Here is a 25,877-nt window from a genome sequence, read left to right on the forward strand (position 1 = left end):
GCGAGAGGAGTGCCCCCACAGAAGGACTTGGGACCTTGCTGCCTTGGGAACAAACAACCGATTAGCAGGACCTCCTCCAGGGCCCGGTTCGATGGCTTGAGCTTGTTTCACGGTATCCTCCACTTGCCACGAGATCGGAGCCACGATCTTAGCGGCAGGAAGAACAGTCATGTCAGTATCTTCTCGAATGGCAGGAGAGTAGACTCGTGACAAGGCATCCGGTTTGAGATTCTTCGACCCGGGTCTATAGGTGAGAATAAACTGGAATCGGCTGAAGAAAAGAGACCATCGAGCTTGTCTGGAGTTCAACCGCTTCGCCTGCTGGATATACTCCAGATTTTTGTGGTCCGTAAGCACTTGAAACGGTTGAGAAGCCCCCTCGAGCCAGTGTCTCCATTCCTTCAATGCCATCTTAACCGCTAGGAGTTCACGATCCCCCACATCGTAATTCCTCTCGGCCGGGGTAAGCCGGTGAGAGAAGAAGGCGCAAGGATGAAGCCTCTTGTCTTCACCCCTCTGAGACAGGACAGCTCCAACACCAACCTCTGATGCGTCTACCTCCACCACAAAAGGTTCATCCGCCGTCGGTAGTGTCAGGATGGGAGCAGAGAGGATGCGCTGCTTGAGTCCTTGGAAGGCCGTCTCAGCTTCTCTTCCCCACAGAAACCTTGTGTTGCCACCCTTGGTTAAAGCTGAGAGAGGGGCTGCCACCGAGCTGAAGTTCTTGATGAACTTGCGGTAGAAGTTAGTGAAGCCCAGGAAACGCTGAACTTCCTTAACGGACTTGGGGGCGGGCCAATCTGCTACCGCCCCTACCTTCTTGGGGTCCATCTGGACTCGACCGGGTTCCACTACAAATCCCAGGAACTGTACTCGAGAGGAATGGAATTCACACTTTTCCGGCTTAACGTACAAATGGCTGTCTAGGAGGCGTTTGAGCACTTGTCTGACATGCTTAGTGTGTTCTTGAAGGGAGCTCGAAAAGATGAGGATGTCATCCAAGTAAACAAACACGAAAATGTTAAGCATATCCCTAAGCACATCGTTTATGAGCGCTTGGAACACAGCCGGGGCGTTGGTCAGGCCGAAGGGCATCACCAAGTATTCGTAGTGACCAGTAGGCGTGTTGAAAGCGGTCTTCCACTCGTCACCGGGTTTGATCCGCACAAGATGGTATGCGTTCCGCAGGTCAAGCTTAGTGAAGACCACTGCTTCCTGGAGCAGCTCAAAGGCTGTGGCCATAAGGGGTAGCGGGTAGCGGTTACGGACGGTTATGGCATTAAGTCCCCGGTAGTCGATGCAAGGACGTAATCCCCCGTCTTTTTTGGCCACAAAGAAAAACCCTGCTCCCGCCGGCGAGGTGGATGGACGCATGAGGCCTGCTGCCAGAGCGTCCTTGATGTAGGTATCCATAGCAGCTCGTTCGGGAGGAGATAGGGAAAAGATCCGACCCCTGGGGGGGCAGGTGCCCGGAAACAGGTCGATGGGGCAATCGTAAGGTCTATGAGGTGGTAGTTTGGTGGCCCTCTGTTTGCTAAATACCGGTTTGAGGTCATGGTAACACTCGGGAACTCGGGACAGGTCGATGGATTCTAGAGACTCGGGAGGGGAACTCGGGGAACTTGGGAAGATACAAGTGGCTTGGCACGTAGGACCCCACTGCTTGATAGTGCCCACAGACCAGTCGATGTGAGGGTTATGGCTGTGAAGCCAGGGGTATCCAAGGACGGGAGGGAACTCGGAACACGAGGTCAGATGAAAGTTCATCACTTCCTGGTGTTGGGAAACTGAAAGACGCAAGGGGGTAGTGACACGAGTGACAAGTCCAGATCCCAAAGGGCTTCCATCCAACGTAGTAACCCTTATGGGGTCACTTAGAGCGTCAGAGGGAACGCCATTCTCCTTCGCCCAGACACCATCCATGAAGTTACCTGCGGCTCCAGAGTCTACCAAGGCTTGAAGGGGAAGCTTGTGGTTGTCCCAGGAAAGGGTAACTGGAATGAGCAGGCGGGAGTTGGATGGATGAGAGGAGGTTATGTTTCCCGTTACCGTCCTCCCAGGCCTGCACGGGAGAGTGCGTTTTCCCTGGAGCCCGGGACACGTGGAGAGGAAATGGCCCGGTTTGCCGCAATATAGACAGCATCGCTCCCTCATCCGGCGGTCTCTCTCAGCCTGGGAGATGCGTCCAACCTGCATGGGTTCCGGTGGAGTCAGCGGGGATAAAGGTGGAGACTCGGAGCTGGGACCGATAGGAGCTAGGGTGAGAGATCTACGGTTGAGCTCTCTCTCTCTCAGACGCTGGTCTATGCGTGAAGCCAACTTGATCAGGGACTCGAGGTTGTCCGGTGGTTCCCGAGTGACCAGTTCATCTTGGATGGTGTCGGAAAGACCCTTCAAAAAGCACACTGTGAGCGCCTCGTCATTCCAGCCACTCGCTGCTGCCACCGTGCGGAACTGGATGGCATAGTCCGTCACGCTGCGCCGACCTTGGCGGAGAGTCAGGAGCTGTTTGGCTGAGTCAGGACCGCTGGTAGGACCTTGAAACACTCGCTTGAATTCTTCAGCAAAGGTAGAGTAGCTGGCACAGCAGGGACTTTGGGCATCCCACACAGCAGTAGCCCAGGCTAGGGCTTTTTCCGACAGCAGGGTGATGATATATGCTATCTTGGACCGGTCGGTGGGAAATGACGAGGGTTGCAGCTCGAAGGAGAGAGAACATTGGGTGAAAAACCCCTTACAACCACTCGGATCACCTGAGAACCGTTGGGGAGGCGGCAGACGAGGTTCAGCCAGGGTTAACTGCCACGGGCACTTGAATCTGATGAACTGGAGCAGAAGCGGTTGCAGGAGAAAGTTGATCAGAAATCTGCTTTATGGAAGTCATCATCTCCGACAGAAGTTGAGAATGTCCAGCCATTAAGGCCTCTTGCTGAACCAGAGCAGCTTCGTGACGTTGGACAGTCCCCTCGTGGTGGGACAGCATGGGAAAAAAGTCCTGGGTACTGGCTGCCTCTGGGTTCATTTTAATGGCTCAGTGTTTCTGTCAGGACCCGGTGCGAGAAACAGTCACTAAATCGGCAGAACCCAGAAGATGAGGCAGACACAGCAGTACTAGAGATGGTGGTTTAATAAAAAATAGATATCTTCCAAAATACAAATAAAATCCACAAAGTGGTAAAAACAGCAAGGGAAAAACAAACCTCAAAAGACTAATCCAAAATACAAAAGAACAAAACCAGAGAACCTCTGGAAAATCCAACAAGAGAAAAATATATGTTCACAACAAGGCTTGGGCTGGGGCTGGGTGCTAACATACAAACACTGAGCAAGGAACTGAGGAACACACAGGGATTAAATACTAACAAGGGAACGACATACAGGTGCAAACAATAATTAGAGCAAGGGGAAAACAAAAGGTACAAAAAAGGTGCAATGGGGACATCTAGTGACAAAAAACCAGAACAGTCCTGGCCAAAACCTGACAAAAAGGACACCTTGCCCAAGATTCTGATGGAAGCTCGTCCAAAAGTAAGAACTATTTATGATTTTATTCCGTATTTATGTGGAAAAATGTAAACGCATTTTTCGGCCATTATTGCGGCACTAGTCTGGCTGTAACGCACACTGTATGTCTAGTAACGTTAATTTTAAAAATCTAAATCAGCGGTTGCATTAATAACCAATGCATCTTTCATTAGCTGTCCAACCTGTATTTTTTTAGTCAATCTAATCGATAAATAATCGTAAACTTAGGTGCCCTTCCAAGATGGCGCCGGACAGAATGCATGCCATGTTTTGACTGATTACATAGCATAACCACGATTTGTGATGCTAAATATGCACATTTTCGAACAAACTCTATATGCATTGTGTAATATGATGTTACAGGACTGTCATCTGAAGAATTCTGAGAAGGTTAGTGAAAAAATTAATATATTTTGGTGGTGATAACGTTATCGCGCTTTTTGCCTTGAATCAATGCTGGGGTGATGTTAGCTCATGTGGTATGCTAATATAACGATATATTGTGTTTTCGCTGTAAAACACTTAGAAAATCTGAAATATTGTCTGGATTCACAAGATGTTGGGCTTTCATTTGCTGTACGCTGTGTATTTTTCAGAAATGTTTTAAGATGAGTAATTAGGTAATACACGTTGCTCTCTGTAGTTATTCTAGTCGCTTTGGGTGAGTTTTGTGATAGTGGCTGCAATGGTAAACTGTGATTTATACCTGAAAAATGCAAATTTTTCTAAAAAAAACATATGCTATACCATAAACATGTTATCAGACTTTCATCTTATGAAGTTGTTTCTTGGTTAGTGGCTATATATATCTTTATTTAGTCGAATTAGTGATAGCTACTGATGGAGTAAAAAACTGGTGGAGTAAAAAAAGTGGTGTCTTTTGCTAATGTGGTTAGCTAATAGATTTACATATTGTGTCTTCCCTGTAAAACATTTTAAAAATCAGAAATGATGGCTGGATTCACAAGATGTTGGGCTTTCATTTGCTGTATGCTGTGTATTTTTCAGAAATGTTTTAGGATGAGTATTTTGGTAATTGACGTCGGTCTCTGTAATTATTCCGGCTGCTTCCAACGCTATTTCAGATTGCAGCTGCAATGTAGAACTGTGATTTATACCTGAAATATGCAAATTTTTCTAAAAAAACATATGCTATACAATAAATATGTTATCAGACTGTCATCTTATGAAGTTGTTTCTTGGTTAGTGGCTATTTATATCTTTATTTGGTCGAATTAGTGATGGCTACTGATGGAGTAAAAAACTGGTGGAGTAAAAAAAGTGGTGTCTTTTGCTAACGTGGTTAGCTAATAGATTTACATATTGTGTCTTCCCTGTAAAACATTTTAAAAATCAGAAATGATGGCTGGATTCACAAGATGTGTATCTTTCATCTGGTGTCTTGGACTTGTGATTTAATGATATTTAGATGCTTGTATTTACTTGTGACGCTATGCTAGGCTATGCTAGTCAGCTTTTTTACTGTGGGGGGTGCTCCCGGATCCGGGTTTGGTAGCAGTGAAAGGTTAAGCCATTTTGCCACAACAAGTATGCTTGGGGTCATTGTCCATTAGGAAGACCCATTTGCGACCAAGCTTTAACTTCCTGACTGATGTCTTGAGATGTTGTTTCAATATATGCACATAATTTTCCTTCCTCATGACGCCATCTATTTTGTGAAGTGCACTTCTGCAGCAAAGCAACCCCACAACATGATGCTGCCACCCCCGTGCTTCACGGTTGGGATGGTGTTCTTCGGCTTGCAAGCTTCCGCCCTTTTCCTCCAAACATAGCGATAGTCATTATGACCAAACAGTTCTATTGTTGTTTCATCAGATCAGAGGACATTTTCCAAAAAGTATGACCTTTGTCCCCATGTGCAGTTGCAAACCGTAGTTGGGCTTTTTTATGGCGGTTTTGGAGTAGTGGCTTCTTCCTTGCTGAGCGACCTTTCAGGTTATTTCGATATAGGACTCATTTTACTGTGGATATAGAAACTTTTGTTCACTTGTTTCCTCCAGCATCTTCACAAGGTCCTTTGCTGTTGTACTGGGATTGATTTGCACTTTTCGCACCAAAGTACGTTCATCTCTAGGAGACAGAACGCGTCTTCTTCCTATGATGGCTGCGAGGTCCCATGGTGTTTATACTTGCGTACTATTGTTTGTACAGATGAACGTGGTACCTTCAGGCATTTGGAAATTGCTCCCAAGAATGAACCAGACTTGTGGAGGTCTACAATTATTTTCTGAGGTCTGATTTCTTTAGATTTTTCCATGATGTCAAGCAAAGAGGCACTGAGTTTGAAGGTAGGCCTTGAAATACATCCACAGGTACACCTCCAATTGACTCAAATTATGTCAATTAGCCTATCAGAAGCTTCTAAAGCCATGACATAACTTTCTGAAATTTTCCAAGCTGTTTAAAGGCACAGTCAACTTAGTGTATGTAAACTTCTGACCCACTGGAATTGTGATTCAATGAATTATACGTGAAATAATCTTTCTGTAAACAATTGTTGGAAAAATGACTTGTGTCATGCACGAAGTAGATGTCCTAACCGACTTGCCAAAACTATAGTTTGTTAACAAGAAATTTGCAGAGTTGTTGAAAAAACAAGTTTTAATGACTCCAACCTAAGTGTATGTTAACTTCCGAATTCAACTGTATATACATGGGACGTGACGGGACAAGACAAACAGACGTCCGACTGCTACGCCATCTTGGAAAGAAGTGCTGATGTGCTGATGTGCTGGAGATGGCTGTTTAACAGTCAGTGATGTAGTATAGAATACAATACAGTATATACATATGAAATGGGCGATTCCATACGTAAACACAATTTAAAAGTGACTGCGATACAGTAGAATAGTGTGGAGTGCAGTTTATACATATGAGATGAGTAATGCTAGATACGGAACATTGTTAAAGTGGCTAGGGATCCATTTCTAAAAGCGGCCAGTGATTCCTATTCTATGTCTATAGGCAGACGCCTCTGGTGTGCTAGTGATGGCTGTTTAGCAGTCTGATGGCCTTGAGATAGAAGCTGTTTTTCAGTTTCTCAGTCCCAGCTTTGATGCACTGATCTCGCCTTCTGGATGATAGAAGGGTGAACAGGCAGTAGCTCGGGTGGTTGATGTCCCGTACAGTTCTGCAAGGTGCTGAATAACTGATTTTCAAACTCTCTTACCTGATTGTGATGGATTTTTTACACAAAGAGAAACTTTGGGAAAAAGTCCTCAAAGCTCTTTTGCTGCAGTTTTCCCTGACTTATTTCTGGTGGTTTAGGCTTGTGCTAATGTATCTAAAATAACTCAAATGTACTCGTATGCCCCCTCTGCTTTTCTCCAAATGCACATAGTCAATTGAAATCATCTCAAAAGGGGCTGTAGCCCGTACATTTTGCATTGGGGCCCTAGTTATTACACTGGGTTTGTTTTGTTTTATACACTTACACACTTTAGTCATAAAGTGTTCAATGTCATGTTGCATGTGCGGCCAATAAAAGCATTTCAACACTCCTAGATGGGCCATTTCAGTCTGTAAGTACTTGTAATTTAGTGTTCTGTACTGACTTGGTACCACAACTTGTGTCTTTTTTGCTGTTTTCCTTTGTAATAATCCCTCTGGTGAGACATGGAGTTTGTTCCACTCTTCCAGCTCCGCCACCCAGCGATGACCGGTGACATTCAGTCTCGCTGTAGTTAGTACATATGCCAAGGGGTTATTGTCACTACACTGTCACAGAGGGAGCATAAAAGAGGTAATCTCGGAACAACTCAGTCACTTCCCATTTGAGGGCCAAGAATTCCAGTTCCCCAGAGTGAAGGTGATAGTTTCTCTCTGCTTGTGTCAGGGTGCGGGAGACATATCCAATGACCCTCAGTTTGCCACTTTGTCGTTGGTATAACACACCTCCCAATCCCTCTTCAGAGGCATCAACATGCAGGATAAAAGGCTCCTTGAAATTTGGGTCAGCAAGCACAGGTGGATTAGTCAACACACTCACCAAGTGTTTTAATGCTCTCTGGTGAGCATCCTCCCATAGAGCTTTATGGTGGGGCAGAGCCTGTCCCGACTGCATAGTTTTCTTGGTCCTTCGTTTCCCGAATGCTGGGGTCTCCGACTTCACTGCTAGTAAGTCATAGAGACATTTAGCATGTTGTGAGAAGTTCTGTACATAACCCGTATAGTACCCGAGAAACCCCAGTAGTTTCCTCAGCTCACTCACATTTGTTGGTGACCTGTTTACCAGTTCTTGCACTGCTACAATTTCTTCAACATCCATTCTGTAACCCTCAGCAGAAATGATTTCCCCTAAATAACGGACCTCATTCTTGAATAAGTCACACGTATCATCCCTGAGTTTAATACCCCATTTATTTTGCTGCCTGAGTATCTGACGGACATCTTCCACATGTTGTTCAAATGACTGACTAAAAATAAGCACATCATCCAAATATGGTATACAGATTCTATATCTTATACCCTCTAAACTTTCCTCCATGCTTTGTTGGAAGGCAGAGCGACTGTTAGATAAGCCAAAGGGAATTCTGTTCCATACACATAAGGTCCAAGGAGTGCTGAAGGCACTGTACTTTCTGGACTCCTCTCCCACAAAGCCTTGGTGGTCTGCCTTTCCTTGATCTAAAACTGTAAACCAGAAGTTTACTCCCAAACCATCAAGTATTTCCTGGAAAACGGGGTATGGGAGGCCTGTCCAGAACAGTCTTCTTGTTCAATCCCCTGTAATCAACACAAAGTCTTAAACTGCTGTCCTGTTTCCGTATGCAGACCAGAGGTGGTGCGTATGATGAATTTTACTGATTAAGTTTTTGTTCAGGAGCCCCTGGAGGTGGCTTTTCACCTCAGCATTCAAGGGATGTGGCACACCATTGTATACCTTTGTCACTGGTCAATGTATCAGTACATTTTTTCTCCATTTGGAGATTTTCAATGCACCCTATATGATCTATGGCAAAAATGGCTGATTCCTCTTGAGCATGTGTTTGACTAATTATTGTTGTTCTTGATTCAAGTGCTGAACCTCTACAGGTGGGTCTGACCACTCTATGTGACCTGTGTCTGGGTCAGGCTCCGGTGGGGATCTGTCCTGAACCTGTGCTACAGTAACCCTTTCTCCACTTGGCACAGGAACCGGGTGACACGCTACCACTCTCTGTAAAGTCCCTATCACTGTTTGTCTTGGTAAGGTAATATCATGTTAGGTAGTATTCACTGTTGCAATGTAAACTTTTCGAGACGGGCGTTTCAATGTTTTCACGACCTGACTTTGTAGATCCAGGCCCCAGATCACGCTCACGTCCGGTTCAAATAACAAAATGTCATAATTGAAGGGGGCCTCTCTTCATTTTGTTTTTCCACCTGGAATGACAATGTTACATATGCCTGCTGCATTCCTCCGTGTACTCTGAGTGCTGAAGCAGATTGAGTAGAGTCTTTGCCTTGCCCTGTCCTAGCTTAACTTCACTAGGCTAGGGGGCAGCATTCGGAATTTTGGATGAAAAGCATGCCCAAATTAAACTGCCTGCTTCTCGGGCCCAGAAGATATGATATGCATATAACTGGTGGATTTGGATAGAAAACAATCTAAAGTTTGCAAAACTGTTAAAATAGTGTCTGTGAGTATAACAGAACTGATTTGGCAGGCAAAAACCTGAGAAAAATCCATTCGGGAAGTAGTTTTTTGGGGGGGTTTGTAGTTTTCTATTCAATGCCATTACAGTATCCATTGACTTAGGACTCAAATTGCAGTTCCTATGCCTTCCGCTAGATGTCAACAGTCTTTAGAAATAGTTTCAGGCTTGTATTCTGAAAAATGAGGAAGTAAGAGCAGTCTGAATGAGTGGACCCTAAAGTGTCACAGAGCTTTTTCATGCGCACGACCGAGAGAGTGCCTTTCTTGTTTACCTTTTATATTGACGACGTTATTGTCCGGTTGAAATATTATCGATTATTTAGGCTAAAAACAACCTGAGGATTGAATATAAACATCGTTTGACATGTTTCTATGAACTTTACGGATACAATTTGGATTTTTTTGTCTTCCTGTTTTGACTGCGTTTGAGCCTGTGGATTACTGAAGAAAACGCGCGAACAAAACTGAGGTTTTTGTATATAAAGAGACTTTATCGAACAAAATAAACATTTATTGAGTAAATTAATGTCTGCTGAGTCAACCATATGAAGATCATCAAAGGTAAGGGATTAATTTTATCTCTACTTCTGACTCTGACTCTGTTCTACTTGGCTGGTTACTGTTTGTAATGAATTGTCTAGTGGGCTATGTTCTCAAATAATCATAAGGTATGCTTTCGCCGTAAAGCATTTTTTAAATTTGACTCCGTGGTTGGATTCACAAGACGTTCGTCTTTAAACATATTTAAAATATGTTTTGTTTTCTGAATTTTTATAATGAGTATTTCTGTATTTGAATTTGGCGCCCAGCAGTTTCACTGGCTGTTGAAGAGGTGGGACGCTAACGTCCCACATACCCAAGAGAGGTTAAGTGCATTTCTTAGCATCTTTACATCAGCTCTGAGGGCTCATTGTTACTTTTTGTTCTTACTATTTCTTCAACAACATTAAACCCAATTATTAATTTCTCCAGTCTTTCATTTGTGACTAATATAGGACCCTCAATTTTTTTCCTGCAATGACATCCCAGCTTTGGGATCAAGCAAACCAAAACAAAATGTCCATCGAACCCAGAAAAGGAATTTCGGTAGCATTGGCTGCCCTCAGATCCAGTTTCTCTGTATTACTCATAATTTCTGTCAGTGGTCTAATTTGTGTGTGTGGCAAAGGCCGTCTTCTTCATTCCTAAATTATGATACATCCTTGATTCCCTGTGTCCCATTGTCAGGGGCGCGTACTGGCGGCAGAGAAGTCAGACACAGGAGAGCAAACTGTGTTTCCAACGGCTAAGTTTAATTATCAAAATCCACCGGATACAGAACAATAAAATACATGGGTACATAACCCGACGCACACCAGAACATAACGTGCACAAGCACTGACAACAAATAATTACGGACAAGGACATGGGGGGGAACAGAGGGTTAAATACATAACATGTAAGTGATGGAATTGGAACCAGGCGTGATGGAAGACAAGACAAAACCAATGGAAAATTGAAAGTGGATCGGTGATGTCGACCACCGAATGCCGCACGAACAAGGAGAGGGACAGACTTCGGCGGAAGTCGTGACATGGACGGCTTCCCATGTCTCCTCCGCGCGCCTGAACCAGTCGTCCACCGCAGGAACCTCGGTCTGACCCTGATGCCAAGGTGCCAGAACCGGCTGGTACCCCAGTACGCACTGGAAGGGAGAGAGGTTAGTGGAGGAGTGGCGAAGCGAGTTCTGTGCCATCTCGGCCCAGGGCATGTACGCCGCCCACTCCCCCGGCCGGTCCTGGCAATAGGACCGCAGAAACCTACCCACATCCTGGTTCACTCTCTCCACCTGCCCATTACTCTTGGGGTGAAAACCTGAAGTAAGGCTGATCGAGACCCCCAGACACTCCATGAACGCCTTCCAGACCCTAGACGTAAACTGGGGACCCCGATCAGACACTATATCCTCAGGCACCCCGTAGTGCCGGAAGACGTGTGTAAACAGGGCTTCCGCGGTCTGTAGGGCCGCAGGGAGACCGGGCAGAGGAATGAGACGACAGGACTTAGTGAAACGATCCACAATGACCAGGATTGCGGTGTTACCCTGTGAGAGTGGAAGATCAGTTAGAAAATCAACCGACAGGTGCGACCAAGGCCGCTGTGGAATGGGTAAGGGGTGTAACTTACCTCTGGGCAGCTGCCTAGGAGCCTTACACTGGGCGCACACCAAGCAGGAGGAAACATAAACCCTCACGTCCTTAGCCAAGGTAGGCCACCAGTACCTCCCGCTCAAACAGCACACTGTCCGACCGATCCCAGGATGACCAGAGAAGGGTGACGTGTGGGCCCAATAGATCAACCGGTCACGAACAGCAGATGGGACGTACAGATGCCCAGCGGGACACTGGACGGGAGTGGGCTCTGCACATAACGCCTGCTCAATGTCCGTGTCCAGCTCCCACACCACCGGCGCCACCAGGCAGAAGGCGGGGAGTATGGGAGTGGGATCCATGGGCCACTCCTCGGTGTCATACAATCGGGACAATGCGTCTGCCTTCACGTTCTGGGAGCCTGGTCTGTAGGACAGGGTAAACACAAAACGGGTGAAAAACATGTCCCACCTTGCCTGGCGAGGGTTCAGTCTCTTCGCTGCCCAGATGTACTCCAGAATGCGGTGGTCAGTCCAGATGAGAAAAGGGTGTCTAGCCCCCTCAAGCCAGTGTCTCCATGCCTTCAAGGCCTTTACAACAGCCAACAGCTCCCGGTCCCCAACATCATAGTTTCGCTCCCCCGGGCTGAGCTTCTTCGAGAAGAAGGCACATGGGCGGAGCTTCTGTGGCATACCCACTACCTGACAAAAACCTCGGATAAACCTCCGGTAGGAGTTGGCAAACCCTAAGAACCGCTGCACCTCCTTTACCGTGGTGGGAGTCGGCCAATTACGAAATGCGGTCACTCTCCACCCCTGCGGTGGAAATGCGATATCCTAGGAAGGAGACGGATTGCTGGAAAAACAAGCATTTCTCAGCCTTGACGTACAGGTCATGCTCCAACAGGCGACCAAGCACCCTGCGCACCAGGGACACATGCTCGGCGCGTGTAGCGGAGTATATCAGAATGTCATCAATATACACCACTACACCCTGCCCATGCAGGTCCCTGAAAATCTCGCCTACAAAGGCTTGGAAGACTGATGGCGCATTCATCAACCCGTACGGCATGACGAGATACTCATAGTGCCCTGAGGTGGTACTGAAAGCCGTCTTCCACTCGTCTCCCTCTTGGATACGCACCAGGTTGTAAGCGCTCCTGAGATCTAGTTTGGTGAAGAAGCGCGCCCCGTGCATTGACTCAATCGCTGTGGCTATGAGTGGTAGCGGGTAGCTATACCTCACAGGGATCTGGTTCAGACCAAGATAGTAAATACACGGGCGCATACCTCCCTCCTTCTTCTTCACAAAAAATAAACTCGAGGAGGCGGGTGAAGTGGAGGACCGAATGTACCCCTGACACAGTGATTCGGAGACGTATGTTTCCATAGCCTCCGTCTCCGCCTGTGAGAGGGGATACACGTTACTCCTGGGAAGTGCAGCGTTTACCAGGAGATTTATCGCACAATCGCCCCGTCGATGGGGTGGTAATTGAGAAGGCGAGAGCCAAATCGGCATATTCAGGGGGAATGCGCACTGTGGAGACATGGTCTGGGCTCTCCACCATAGTAGCACCAACGGAAACCCCTAAACACCTCCCCGAGCACTCCTGCGACCACCCCGTGAGAGCCTTCTGCGGCCAAAAAAACAGTGGGGTCATGACATACTAACCAGGATAGGCCTAGCACCACGGGAAAAGCAGGAGAGTCAATAAGGTAGAGACTAATTCTCTCCTTGTGCCCCCCCGCGTCACCATGCCCAGAGGAGCGGTGGCCTCCCTGATCAAACCTGACCCTAATGGTCGACTATCTAAGGTGTGTGGGGGGATGAAACCACCAATCCCCGATCTGAACGTCTGCGGGTAGCCAACATGGACAAGTCCACCAGCTGGTCAAACGTAAGGGTGGTAATGGTCGATCAGGGCCCTGTCGTTCCATCCCGCGCTGGCAGCCAGGGTCCTAAACTCGAGGGCGAACTCCTGGGCGCTCCTCGTATCCTGCCTCAGATGGAAGAGGCGCTCACCCTCGGGCGGATGGTCAAAGACTGCCCGGAAACGGCAGGTGAACTCCTCAAACTGGTCCAACGCCGCATCTCCCTCTCTCCATACAACGTTGGCCCACTCCAGGGCTTTCCCGGTGAGGCACGAGACGAGGGTGGACACCCTCTCACGACCCGAAAGAGCCGGGTGGATGGTGGCCAGATATAGGTCCAGTTGGAGAAGGAACCCCTGGCAGTTCGCAGCCTTCCCATCGTATTCCTGGGGCAGGGAGAGACGAATCCCACTGGGACCAGGATGAAGAGGGGCGCTCAGTGGAGACCCCGGTTGTGCTGGTGGAGGCGCTGGAAGAACTCTCTTTCTCTCCCAGCGGTCCATTGTCTGGACAACGTGGTCCATGGCGGTGCCAAGATGTTGGAGCATTGCTGCGTGCTCCTGGACGTGCTCCTCCACCCCTAATACCGGGGTACCTGCTCCTGCTGACTCCATAGTAGTGGTCCGTAATTCTGTCAGGGGTGCGTACTGGTGGCAGAGAAGTCAGATGCAGGAGAGCAAAACTGTGTTTAAACGGCTAAGTTTAATTATCAAAACCCACCGGATACAGAATAATAAAATACATGGGTACATAACCCGATGCACACCAGAACCAGCACTGACAACAAACAATTACGGACAAGGACATGGGGGGGAACAGAGGGTTAAATACACAACATGTTATTGATGGAATTGGAACCAGGTGTGATGGAAGACAAGACAAAACCAATGGAAAATGAAAAGTGGATCGGCGATGGCTAGAAGGTCGGTGACGTCGACCGCCGAACGCCGCCCGAACAAGGAGAGGGACAGACTTTGGAGGAAGTCGTGACACCCATAGTGCTTGTCTTCTCCATTCCTCAGTTATGATGGATCCTTGATTCCCTGTGTCCCATAGTGCTTGTCTTCTCCTTTCCTCAGTTATGATGGATCCTTGATTCCCTGTGTCCCTTAGTGCTTGTCTTCTCCATTCCTCAGTTATGATGGATACCTGAGCCCCTGTGTCCCATAGTGCTTGTCTTCTCCATTCCTCAGTTATGATGGATACCTGAGCCCCTGTGTCCCATAGTGCTTGTCTTCTCCATTCCTCAGTTATGATGGATACCTGAGCCCCTGTGTCCCATAGTGCTTGTCTTCTCCATTCCTCAGTTATGATGGATACCTGAGCCCCTGTGTCCTATAGTGCTTGTCTTCTCCATTCCTCAGTTATGATGGATACCTGAGCCCCTGTGTCCCATAGTGCTTGTCTTCTCCATTCCTCAGTTATGATGGATACCTGAACCTCTGTGTCCCATAGTGCTTGTGTCTTTACGCCCTACATATAACACCACACTTTACATTTTTTGTGCTACATTACAATGTCCTGGGGTAGCTGGAGTAGTTGGCCCCCACTCTCTCTGTGTCATGGGACAAGGTGAGTTGTGTTCTTTCATTTTACGGGCAAGGTGAGTCTTGTTTCCAATGATCCTGTTTGCACACTTTGGAAAAATAGGCATCTTTAGGACACAATGAATACAACTTCAACTCTGAGGTTCTCTCTCCCTTTGCACTGCAGTAACACTGGATGGAACTAGATGTATCTGAGGTCACTCCCTGTTCCATGGTTGTGACCCCCAGGTGTTTCCCGATAGCTGTGCGTTGCCCTTGATTCAACATCCTACTACCCAATTGTATTTATTTTTTATTTAACCTTTATTTAACTAGGCTATGGCTATCACTGCCACATTTGTAGCAATGCTGGCAAGTCTGAGAGAGAGAAATGAAAGATGGCAGTCGCTGGTTTCCTCGGCCCAGCCCTGCCTGAGTAATGTGTAATGCTCAGCCGTGTGCAGCAACAGCTATCACGTTATTTTCAGCCAAGGACTTATTGTGTACGTCCCAAATGGCACCCTATTCCCTTTGTAGTGCACTACTTATGACCAGGGCTCATGGGGCTCTTGTCAAAGGTAGTGCACTATATAGGGAATATAGTGCCTTTTGGAACACACAGAATGTATCAGCCAGTAATGAGCAGGGAGCCAATGGCCTGTACTCTGAAGCCCACTCATTCACTCACTGCATTAAACAACAGACAGCACAGCAAGGCCAGTCTGTCGTTTCAGAAACAAAGCAATCACTTTCTACTTTCTCTGTATTTTCAACGCTCTGATCGGTTCTGATGATCATGTGCGTGTGTGGGGGAGGGGTGTGTGTGTCAGAGCGAGAAGTAAAGCCCTTATTAATGTGAATGTAGTTTCTGACTCCAAACACAAACACCTAGATATATAACTGTCATGACTCACCGCACTCCTCTCCTCCATTCAGCAATACATGTGTTTGTCTCTATATGAAGCAAGTAGCACAAACACCAGACATTAACAGCGCAGGAAACACTGCCCCTTTGTGGTTATATACTATAAGGGCAGAGCAGGTAATAAAAGAGCGTGCAGTACTTGCTGTAATAGAGAAAATTAGATGGAGAAAGGGGCAACCATAAGGAACCTTACAGTAAGAGAAAGTATACATTGTGAACACATGAAATGCCATCATATGGATTTATTGACACATGGCCCTTTATTCAACCTGATCTTCAGCCAACTCCGATCCAGGTCTTTAGTAGGCCACCGTAGTCTAAAAGAAAAGTAAGAGAGGGAGTTCTTTACAACAAGACTTTGAAAAAGTACAACTAACTGGTCCTGCAGGAGTGGCACATGGTGTGTATGTACAAGCATGCGTGTGTGTTTTCTCTACCAGACTGTGCCTGCTGACCTCCTCTGACACTATAGAGAAGGTCCTGGCACGTCTCAGATTGCTCCAACTGCACTTCCTGGACTAGTTCTCCCAGCATGCTTAGGGACCGAGAGCTACAGTCTGCCACAGACATCTCCAGGACAGGGAACTGGACGTTCTGAACACATACTACTGGACATCTACCAAAGAGAGAGACGAAGGCCATATAAATGATTAATTATGGTGAACCTCTGAGTAAACAAAAACAGTAAATGTTTATGAACGAAATGCCCTGATATTTATATTGTTTAAGATTTACATGCACATACATGAGATGTGTTTGGAAAATGGACACACGGCAATACAGTTTGTTTTACTTCTCATGTACAATTCATGAATGGAATCGATTGATTGATGAGTCAGGGTATTGATACTGAAGATGTAGGATCTTAATTTGATCACTATTTTATAGATGAGAATTGGAAGAAAATGCAAACTTGTAGTGTATTCAAGGTTTTAAAGGCTTTTAAAGTTTGTAATTACCACTATAAAATGTCAAACTTGATTTGCCCTAACGAAAAATGTATCAACCCCTACAAAAAATGTCAAATTAATTATAATCCACATAATAATTCACATTTCCTGTTGCTGCAGGATTATTTTCCTACTGTAGTAAATTTGCTCCAATTAAGATCCTACATCTGTACTGTATTATATATATATATATATATATATATATATATATATATATATATATATATATATATATATATATATATATTTAGGTTTGTTAGTCTATGCTTTAATACTAGTAGTGTTGAATATTGAATTGTCTAAACCACCTGCGTGACAGTGTGGTGATCTGTCTTTGGGCTACAGACACTGAGCTTTATAAGGTTGTGGCTGCTGTTGACAGGAGGGGCACTGTGCGTGGATTCCCAGGTTAGAGGGGCTGTCGCAAAGGGAGTGGACATGTGTGGACATATCATAGGGGTATGGGGCAGACCTGGGTTCAAATACTATTTATAATCATTTTAAATACTTTAGCTGTACTTGATTGAGCTTGCCTGTTGCAATGGAACAAATAGACAAGTCCCCAAAAGTGCAAAGCCCACCCACTTCACACTACAGGGAGGCCAAAGCAAACACTCAAAGTATTTTAAATATTTCTTATAGTATTTGAGCCCAGGTCTGGTGTGTGGACAAGGTTAGTTGAGGGTATAAAACCCCAGGGCCAGACCCGGCTCCCCACTCTGGAAGGAAGATGATGAAACTGAGTCTTTCTGCTGGCTGCCTACGGTGAGTAACCTACCTACTACCTTTAGCCCCTCACATATCCATACTACGGTCCTATGTAGCTACATTTGAAATGTTGTTTTTTATATTGGATAAAATTAGAGACTTAGAGCTAGAAAACGGTATTGTCACGCCCTGACTTTAGTTATATTTTGTTTTCTTTATTTTTTGGTTAGGTCAGGGTGTGACAAGGGTGGTTTGTTTCGTTTTTGTATTGTCTAGGGGTTTTGTCCTGTCTAGGGTTTTTGTTTATCTATGGGGATTTTGTATGGTCTATTGGTATGTAGGTTTATGGTGGCCTGAGTTGGTTCCCAATCAGTGACAGCTGTTTCTCGTTGTCTCTGATTGGGGAGCCTATTTAGGTTGCCATTCTCCATGTTGGTTTTGTGGGTAGTTGTTTTCTGTTTTGTGTTGTTGCACCTTACAGGACTGTTTTGTTTTTGTTCCGTTATTTTGTTTAGTGTTTCTGTTCTAATAAAAATAACTTGAACACTTGCCACGCTGCGCTTTGGTCCGATGACTACTCTTCATCCGAATACTGTTACAGGTATATCATATACTGCAGTTGAGAAGCAATGTGAAAGTAAATCTGCTTTGAAAGTTGATCAACTTGTAACCCCACCTTTGCAAAAAATGCCCTGTGAATGTTATGGTACACCAACTGGAGTTCTCTTCTTTGTCTACACTCCTTCAACATTGTTCACACCCTCCTAAGCCTTAGCCCCACCCATCTCTTTAAGGATTCACATGTGAGGCCATGTGCTAAACAGAGTAAATAAGGTAGTGTAATTACAACCAAATGCTTCAAGACTGAAAGTGGTGAAAGTAGTAGCAAAAAGTAGCAGTAAAAATCCACTTTATTTAGTACTAAGCCTATATCCTAATCTGACTTTGGTGGAGATCATGTTGTTCTTCATATTACCGTCTCTGGTAAACACACGCTATATAAAATCAATTAATATTTGTCACATGCACAGGATACAGAAGGTGTAAATGATACAGTGAAATGGTTACTTGGATAGTTGAGTCTTTTGTTTAGACATGTAGCTAGCTAGCTAGCTAGATACCTAGAATATTAGTGAAGAATATTAGTGATCTGATTGTATAGGGACATGTGTAACTCAGGTCAAACCTGATTGCTTTTCAGGAAGCGCCCTCTGAGCTGTGTGTTAACCCTGTGTTGTCTGTGTGGCCCATACAGCCTACGGATGTGGCATGCCCACTTACGAGCCCGTTGTCAGCCGTGTGGTGAATGGAGAGGACTCTAGCTTGGCCCTGGCAGGTCAGATTCCGATACTAGTCTATCCTAGTGGTTGTATATATCCTAGTGGTTGTATATATTGTTATTTTTTTTACTGCTGCTCTTTAATTACTTGTTACTTTTATCTCTTATATTCTTATCCGTATTTTTTTAAACTGCACTGTCGGTCAGGGGCTCGTAAGTAAGCATTTCACTGTAAGGTCTACACCTGTTGTATTCGGCGCATGTGACTAATAAAATGTGATTTGATTTGGTACACTGACCATCCACATATTGCTCAGATCTAACCATAGCTGAGGAACCTGGGACATATACAAACATATACATTTACAAACATAAACTATTCAGTTCTAAAACTTTACCCTTCACAGTGCCTTTTGAAGTTTAATCAAGAAAGAAGGACTGAATCGAACTGTAGATACATGTGTAATGTGTGTGTGTGTGTGTTTACAGATCTCTCTGCTGTACCGTAGAGGCTCTAACTACTACCACACTTGAAGAGGCACCCTGATTGCTAACAACTGGGTCCTGACTGCTGGACACTGCATCTCATGAGTCAACCAACCTATCAGAGACTATCATTATCATCTCTCTAACAGTGTTACGTTGGGCTGACTGGGATCTTTGATGTGTGTGTGTGTCAGGGATCATCGTACCTACCGTGTGGTGCTGGGAAAGTATGACCTGACCCAGACGGAGAACAACAAACAGATCAAAGAGGTGGAGACAATCGTTGTGCATCCCGGCTGGAACGACAACTGTGTGTCCTGCGGGTGAGGGTTACACACACACAAAAAGCTTCCTGATGGCTTCTACTACTGTCTCCCTGCTCAGTGATGACGTTGCCCTGATCAAGCTGGCCTCCCCTGCAACTCTGAATGATAAGGTCCACACCTGCTGTCTGCCTCCCAGTTGAGAGATCTTGACCCACAACTACCCCTGCTACATCAGCAGCTGGGGCAGAATCTACAGTAACGCGTGTGTGTGTGTGTGTGTGTGTGTGTGTGTGTGTGTGTGTGTGTGTGTGTGTGTGTGTGTGTGTGTGTGTGTGTGTGTGTGTGTGTGTGTGTGTGTGTGTGTGTGTGTGTGTGTGTGTGTGTGTGTGTGTGTGTGTGTGTGTGTGTGTGTGTGTGTGTGTGTGTGTGTGTGTGTGTGTGTGTGTGTGTGTGTGTGTGTGTGTGTGTGTGTGTGTGTGTGTGTGTGTGTGTGTGTGTGTGTGTGTGTGTGTGTGTGTGTGTGTGTGTTCCCGTAAGTCGCTCTGGATAACATTGTCTGCTAAATGACTCAAATCTAATTTTATTTGTCACAAACACATGGTTAGCAGATGTTAATGCGAGTGTAGCAAAATGCTTGTGCTTCTAGTTTCGACCGTGCAGTAATATCTAACAAGTAATCTAACAATTTCACAACAACTACTTTATACACACAAGTGTAAAGGAATGAATAAGAATATGTACATATAAATATATGGTTGAGCGATGGCTGTGCGGCATAGGCAGTAGATGGTATAGAGTACAGTGTATATATATGAGATGAGTAATCTAGGGTATGTAAACATTATATAAAATGTCATTGTTTAAAGTGACTAGTGATACATTTATTACATCCATTTTTTATTTTTTTAAATTTAATTGGCTAGAGATTTGAGTCAGTATGTTGGCAGCAGCCACTCAATGTTAGTGATTGCTGTTTAACAGTCTGATGGCCTTGAGATAGAAGCTGTTTTTCAGTCTCTCGGTCCCTGCTTTGATGCACCTGTACTGACCTCGCCTTCTGGATGATAGAGGGGTGAACAGCAGTGGCTCGGGTGGTTGTTGTCCTTGATCTTTTTTGCCTTCCTGTGACATCGGGTGGTGTAGGTGTCCTGGAGGGCAGGTAGTTTGCCCCCGGTGATGCGTTGTGCAGACCTCACTACCCTCTGGAGAGCCTTACGGTTGTGCGCGGAGCAGTTGCCGTACCAGGCGGTGATACAGCCCGACAGGATGCTCTCGATTGTGCATCTGTAAAAGTTTCTGAGAGTTTTTGGTGACAAGCCAAATTTCTTCAGCTTCCTGAGGTTGAAGAGGCGCTGTTTCGCCTTCTTCACCACGCTGTCTGTGTGGGTGGACCATTTCAGTTTGTCCGTGATGTGTACGCCAAGGAACTTAAAACTTTCCACCTTCTCCACTACTGTCGCGTCAATGCGGATAGGGGGTGCTCCGTCTGTTGTTTCCTGAAGTCCACGATCATCTCCTTTGTTTTGTTGACGTTGAGGGAGAGGTTATTTTCCTGACACCACACTCTGAGGGCCCTCACCTCCTCCCTGTAGGCCGTCTCGTCGTTGTTGGTAATCAAGCCTACCACTGTAGTGTCGTCTGCAAACTTGATGATTGAGTTGGAGGCGTGCATGGCCACGCAGTCATGGTTGAACAGGGAGTACAGGAGAGGGCTGATAACGCACCTTTGTGGGCCCCAGTGTTGAGGATCAGTGGGGTGGAGGTGTTGTTTCCCTCACCACCTGGGTGGTGGCCTGTCAGAAAGTCCAGGTCCCAGTTCCACAGGGCGGGGTCAAGACCCAGGATCTCGAACATGAAACCTTTCTGGTGCAGGCGTTCCGCTAGCAACCCACCTCGACATCATCCGGTGAAATTGCAGAGCGCGAATTTCAAATTACAGAAATAGTCATATTTAACATTCATGGAAAATACAAGTGTCATACATCAAAATAAAGCTTAACTTCTTGTTAATCCAGCCGCTGTGTCAGATTTCAAAATGGCTTTACGGCGAAAGCACACCATGCGATTATCTGAGGGCAGCGCATTAAAAACACACAAAAGCATTAAAAACATTTTCCAACCAGGCAGGTGCGTCACGAAAGTCAGATATAGCGATAAAATAAATGCCTTACCTTTGAAGATTTTCTTCTGTTGGCACTCCAAAAGGTCCTTGTACTATATCGACATAACCTGAAAGGAAGAAGCCACTGCTCCAAAACCGCCATAAAAAAGCCAGACTATGGTTTGCAACTGCACATGGGGACAAAGATCATACTTTTTGGAGAAATGTCCTCTGGTCTGATGAAACAAAAATATTACTGTTTGGCCATAATGACCATTGTTATGTTTGGAGGAAAAAGGGGGATGCTTGCAAGCCGAAGAACACCATCCCAACTGTGAGGTGTATGTAAACTTCCGACTTCAACTGTATATACAGAGCAAGTTCCAGTACCATATTTACAATGTGCAGACATACTGGAATGATAGAGGTAGATATGTGTAGGGGTAAGGTGACTAGACATCAGGATATAACTTCTTGGTGCACAAATCCCGATTACGGGATCATTTTCCTAAACAACTGCTGAATTGCAGAGCGCCAAATTCAAAAATAATACAAAAAATATTTATAATCATGCAATCACAAGTGAAATATACCAAAACACAGCTAAGCTTGTTGTTAATCCACCTATCGTGTCAGATTTTGAAAATATGCTTTACAGCGAAAGCAATCCAAGCGTTTGTGAGTGTATCAATCAATGCTAGAACAGCTAGCCTTAAATTAGCATGGTCACGAAAGTCAGAAAAGCAATCAAATGAATCGCTTACCTTTGATATTCTTCGGATGTTTTCACTCACGAGACTCCCAGTTACACAATAAATGTTATTTTTGTTCGATAAATATTCGTTTTATAACAAAAAAACGGCATTTGGTTTGCCCGTTATGTTCAGAAAACCACATTCTCGTTCCGTTCCTGAAAGGCAGACGAAAATTCCAAAAAGTATCCGTAATGTTCGTAGAAAATCCTCAGGTTGTTTTTAACATACATAATCGATAATATTTCAACCGGACGGTAACCTACTCAATAAAAGAGAGAAAGAAAATGTCGAGCTACCCCTCTCGCGCGCAGGAACTAATCAAAGGACACCTGACTCGTTTTGAAAAATCTCGCTCATTTTTCAAAATAAAAGCCTGAAACTATGTCTAAAGCCTGGTCACAGCCTGAGGAAGCCATTGGGAAATGAATCTGGTTGATACCCCTTTAAATGGAAGAGGGGCAGGCAATGAAACAGGGATTTAAAAAAATGCACTTCCGGGTTGGATTTCCTCAGGTTTTCGCCTGCAAAATCAGTTTTGTTATACGCACAGACAATATTTTGACACTTTTGGAAACTTTGGAGTGTTTTCTATCCTAATCTGTAAATTATATGCATATTCTACAATCTGGGCCTGAGAAATTGTCCGTTTACCTTGAGAACGTCAAGAAGTTAATGAAACAAAATGTTTAATAAACTTTGTTAAAGACTAGGCCTACAGGAAATTGTTTGACTGCTATGGTAAAAACCGTAGAACCAGAGGAATCTATAAGTGTTAGACCGGAGCCTACAATATCTTGTCACTATATACTGTGTTATGATCGCTGATGAAGCTAGGCGCTGGAGAGCTACTTCAGAGCTTCTCAGTGCACTGCCATTTTGCAAATGCAGGTCGTGGGGGCACCTGGGACACTTTTTTCGGCTTTCAAAGGCTGTGCATCTGACAATTTGTCAGTCATTACTGCTTCTTGCTGGTACAACTTCTTTGTCAGCCTGTGAAAGATGTTAAACTTTATATCCACCAATCAATGGCATTTCTTAAAATAAGTTAACCCTGGCCACTAGAGGAATACTTTAAACCTACAAATTCAAGGTGTTCTTCACGTGTCAAACTCAATGGAGGGTCGAGTGTCTGTGGGTTTTTGCTCCTCCCTTGAATTAAGGTCACTTATTTGTTAAGAACTCCCCTCACTCCCCTCACCTGGATGTCTATGTCTTAATTGAAAACAAAAAACAAAAACCCGCAGACACTAGGCCATGGAATGAGTTTGACACCCCTGTTTTACTTGATCCTTTGGTCTGTAACAATATGTTTTGTGCCAATATGCACTGATGCATCCTTGACCCAAGATTTCCCAAACCCCCCATGCATGTTTTTTATTTTTGCCTAGCACTACATAGCTGATTCAAATAACCAATTCATTGTCAAACTGTGATTATTTGAATCAGCTGTGTAGTGCACCCGGGGGGGCAGGACCGAGTTTGGGAAACCCTGGACAAGGCTACTAGCTACTACTAATGTCAGACAACATTTTCACATTTTGTAATACATTTGTGTTCATCATTTTCACACACATCCATGTGCTTTTATGGGAAAAATATAAATTAAGTCCTTTCAACATGTAAGTTTATAGTACATCATGAATTTAAAAGAAATTTATGGGTTTGTCAAATAGCAGTTAGGTAGGCTGTCACTGTCTTCATTGCTTCTCGGTGGCACACACTGCCAAAGCGATTGACTTGCAATTTTTAGTGCACTTTTACTGTAGGTTCGAGTCCCCCTCGCAGCAAGATTTTTGTTGTTGAGGAAAGAACAGTTCATTGCCGGTCCTTGATGCTCGATTCAAAACATGTGAAGAAGTGGATGATTATAATAATGCATAGCTTATAAAACGTTGTAGCCCTACATTTAGGTGTACACGTCCATGTAATATAGCCTATGCAATATGATTATTAGGCAATAGCAGTTTGTTTGTGTGCAAGGCTGAAGAGGTAGTTCCTTATTAAATTAAATACATTTTCACGGTGTTGGCTGTAGGCCTTTTCAACACAATTACAGTGCTTTACTTGGGCAGGAGCTCACCAGAACTGAGTACCGGCACCTCAAATGTTCTACTGCTTGAATTCCTGCACCTTTAAAAAAATATATTATATCTAAAGTATTGTACAGTTCCTGTACCTAAACAGAAACAATACCGGCACCAAAAATGAGTGCCAGCATCTATTTTAGTCCCAAGTCAAGACTGCATACTAACACAATACATGTACACTGAACAAATATAAACACAATGTGTAAAGTATTGGTCCCTTGTTTCATGAGCTGAAATAAAAGATCCAAGAAATGTTCCATATATACAAAAAACGTATTTCTCTCAAAATGTGTGCACAAATTTGTTTACATCCCTCTTAGTAAGCATTTCTCCTTTGCCAAATTCATCCATCCACCTAACATGTGTGGCATATCAAGAAGCTGATTAACTTCTCACGAGTCACCATCCCGGATCCGGGAGCACCCTCATCAGTAAAAAAGCTGACTAGCATAGCCTAGCATAGCGCCACAAGTAAATACTAGCATCTAAATATCATGAAACCACAAGTCCAAGACACCAGATGAAAGATACACATCTTGTGAATCCAGCCATCATTTCCGATTTTTAAAATGTTTTACAGCGAAAACACAATATGTATTTCTATTAGCTAACCACGATAGCAAAAGACTCAACCGCATATTTTCACCATTTTTTTACCGCATAGGTAGCTATCACAAATTCGACCAAATAAAGATATAAATAGTCACTAACCAAGAAACAACTTCATCAGATGACAGTCTTATAACATATTTATGGTATAGCATATGTTTTGTTCGAAAAATGTGCATATTTCAGGTATAAATCATAGTTTTACATTGCAGCCACCATCACAAATCTCACCAAAGCAGCTAGAATAACTACAGAGACCAACGTGAAATACCTAAATACTCATCATAAAACATTTATGAAAAATACATGGTGTACAGCAAATGAAAGACAAACATCTTGTGAATCCAGCCAATATTTCAGATTGTGTTTTACAGCGAAAACACAATATAGCATTATATTAGCTTACTACAATAGCCTACCACACAACCGCATTCATTCAACGCAACGTTAGCGATAGCGAATAAACCAGCAAAATATATAAATTTTTTCACTAACCTTCACAATCTTCATCAGATGACAGTCCTATAACATCATATTACACAATACGTATATGGTTTGTTCGAAAATGTGCATATTTAGCGGCACAAATCGTGGTTTTACAATGTGAATACGTAGTCAAAATGCAGAAATATTGTCCGGAGAAATCTTGGAGAGGCACCTAATCTAATCAAATAACTAATCATAAACTTTACTAAAAAATACATGTTGGACAGCAAATGAAAAATACACTAGTTCTTAATGCAACCGCTGTGTTAGATTTTTTAAAATAACTTTAGTACGACATACAGCTTACGTTATAGCAAGACAGCGCCCAAAATCAGGGCGGAAAATACGTCTAAACATTTTCGACAGAAATATGAAATAACATCATAAATGGTCCCTACTATTTGATGAGCTTCCATCAGAATCTTGTACAAGGTGTCCTTTGTCCAGAATAATCGTTGTTCGGTTGTAGAATGTCCTCTTCATCTGTCGAATTAGCAACCAAAGCTAGCCATGTG

Source organism: Salvelinus alpinus, chromosome 16 (assembly GCF_045679555.1).
Source record: "Salvelinus alpinus chromosome 16, SLU_Salpinus.1, whole genome shotgun sequence".
In the NCBI taxonomy this organism is placed as follows: domain Eukaryota; kingdom Metazoa; phylum Chordata; class Actinopteri; order Salmoniformes; family Salmonidae; genus Salvelinus; species Salvelinus alpinus.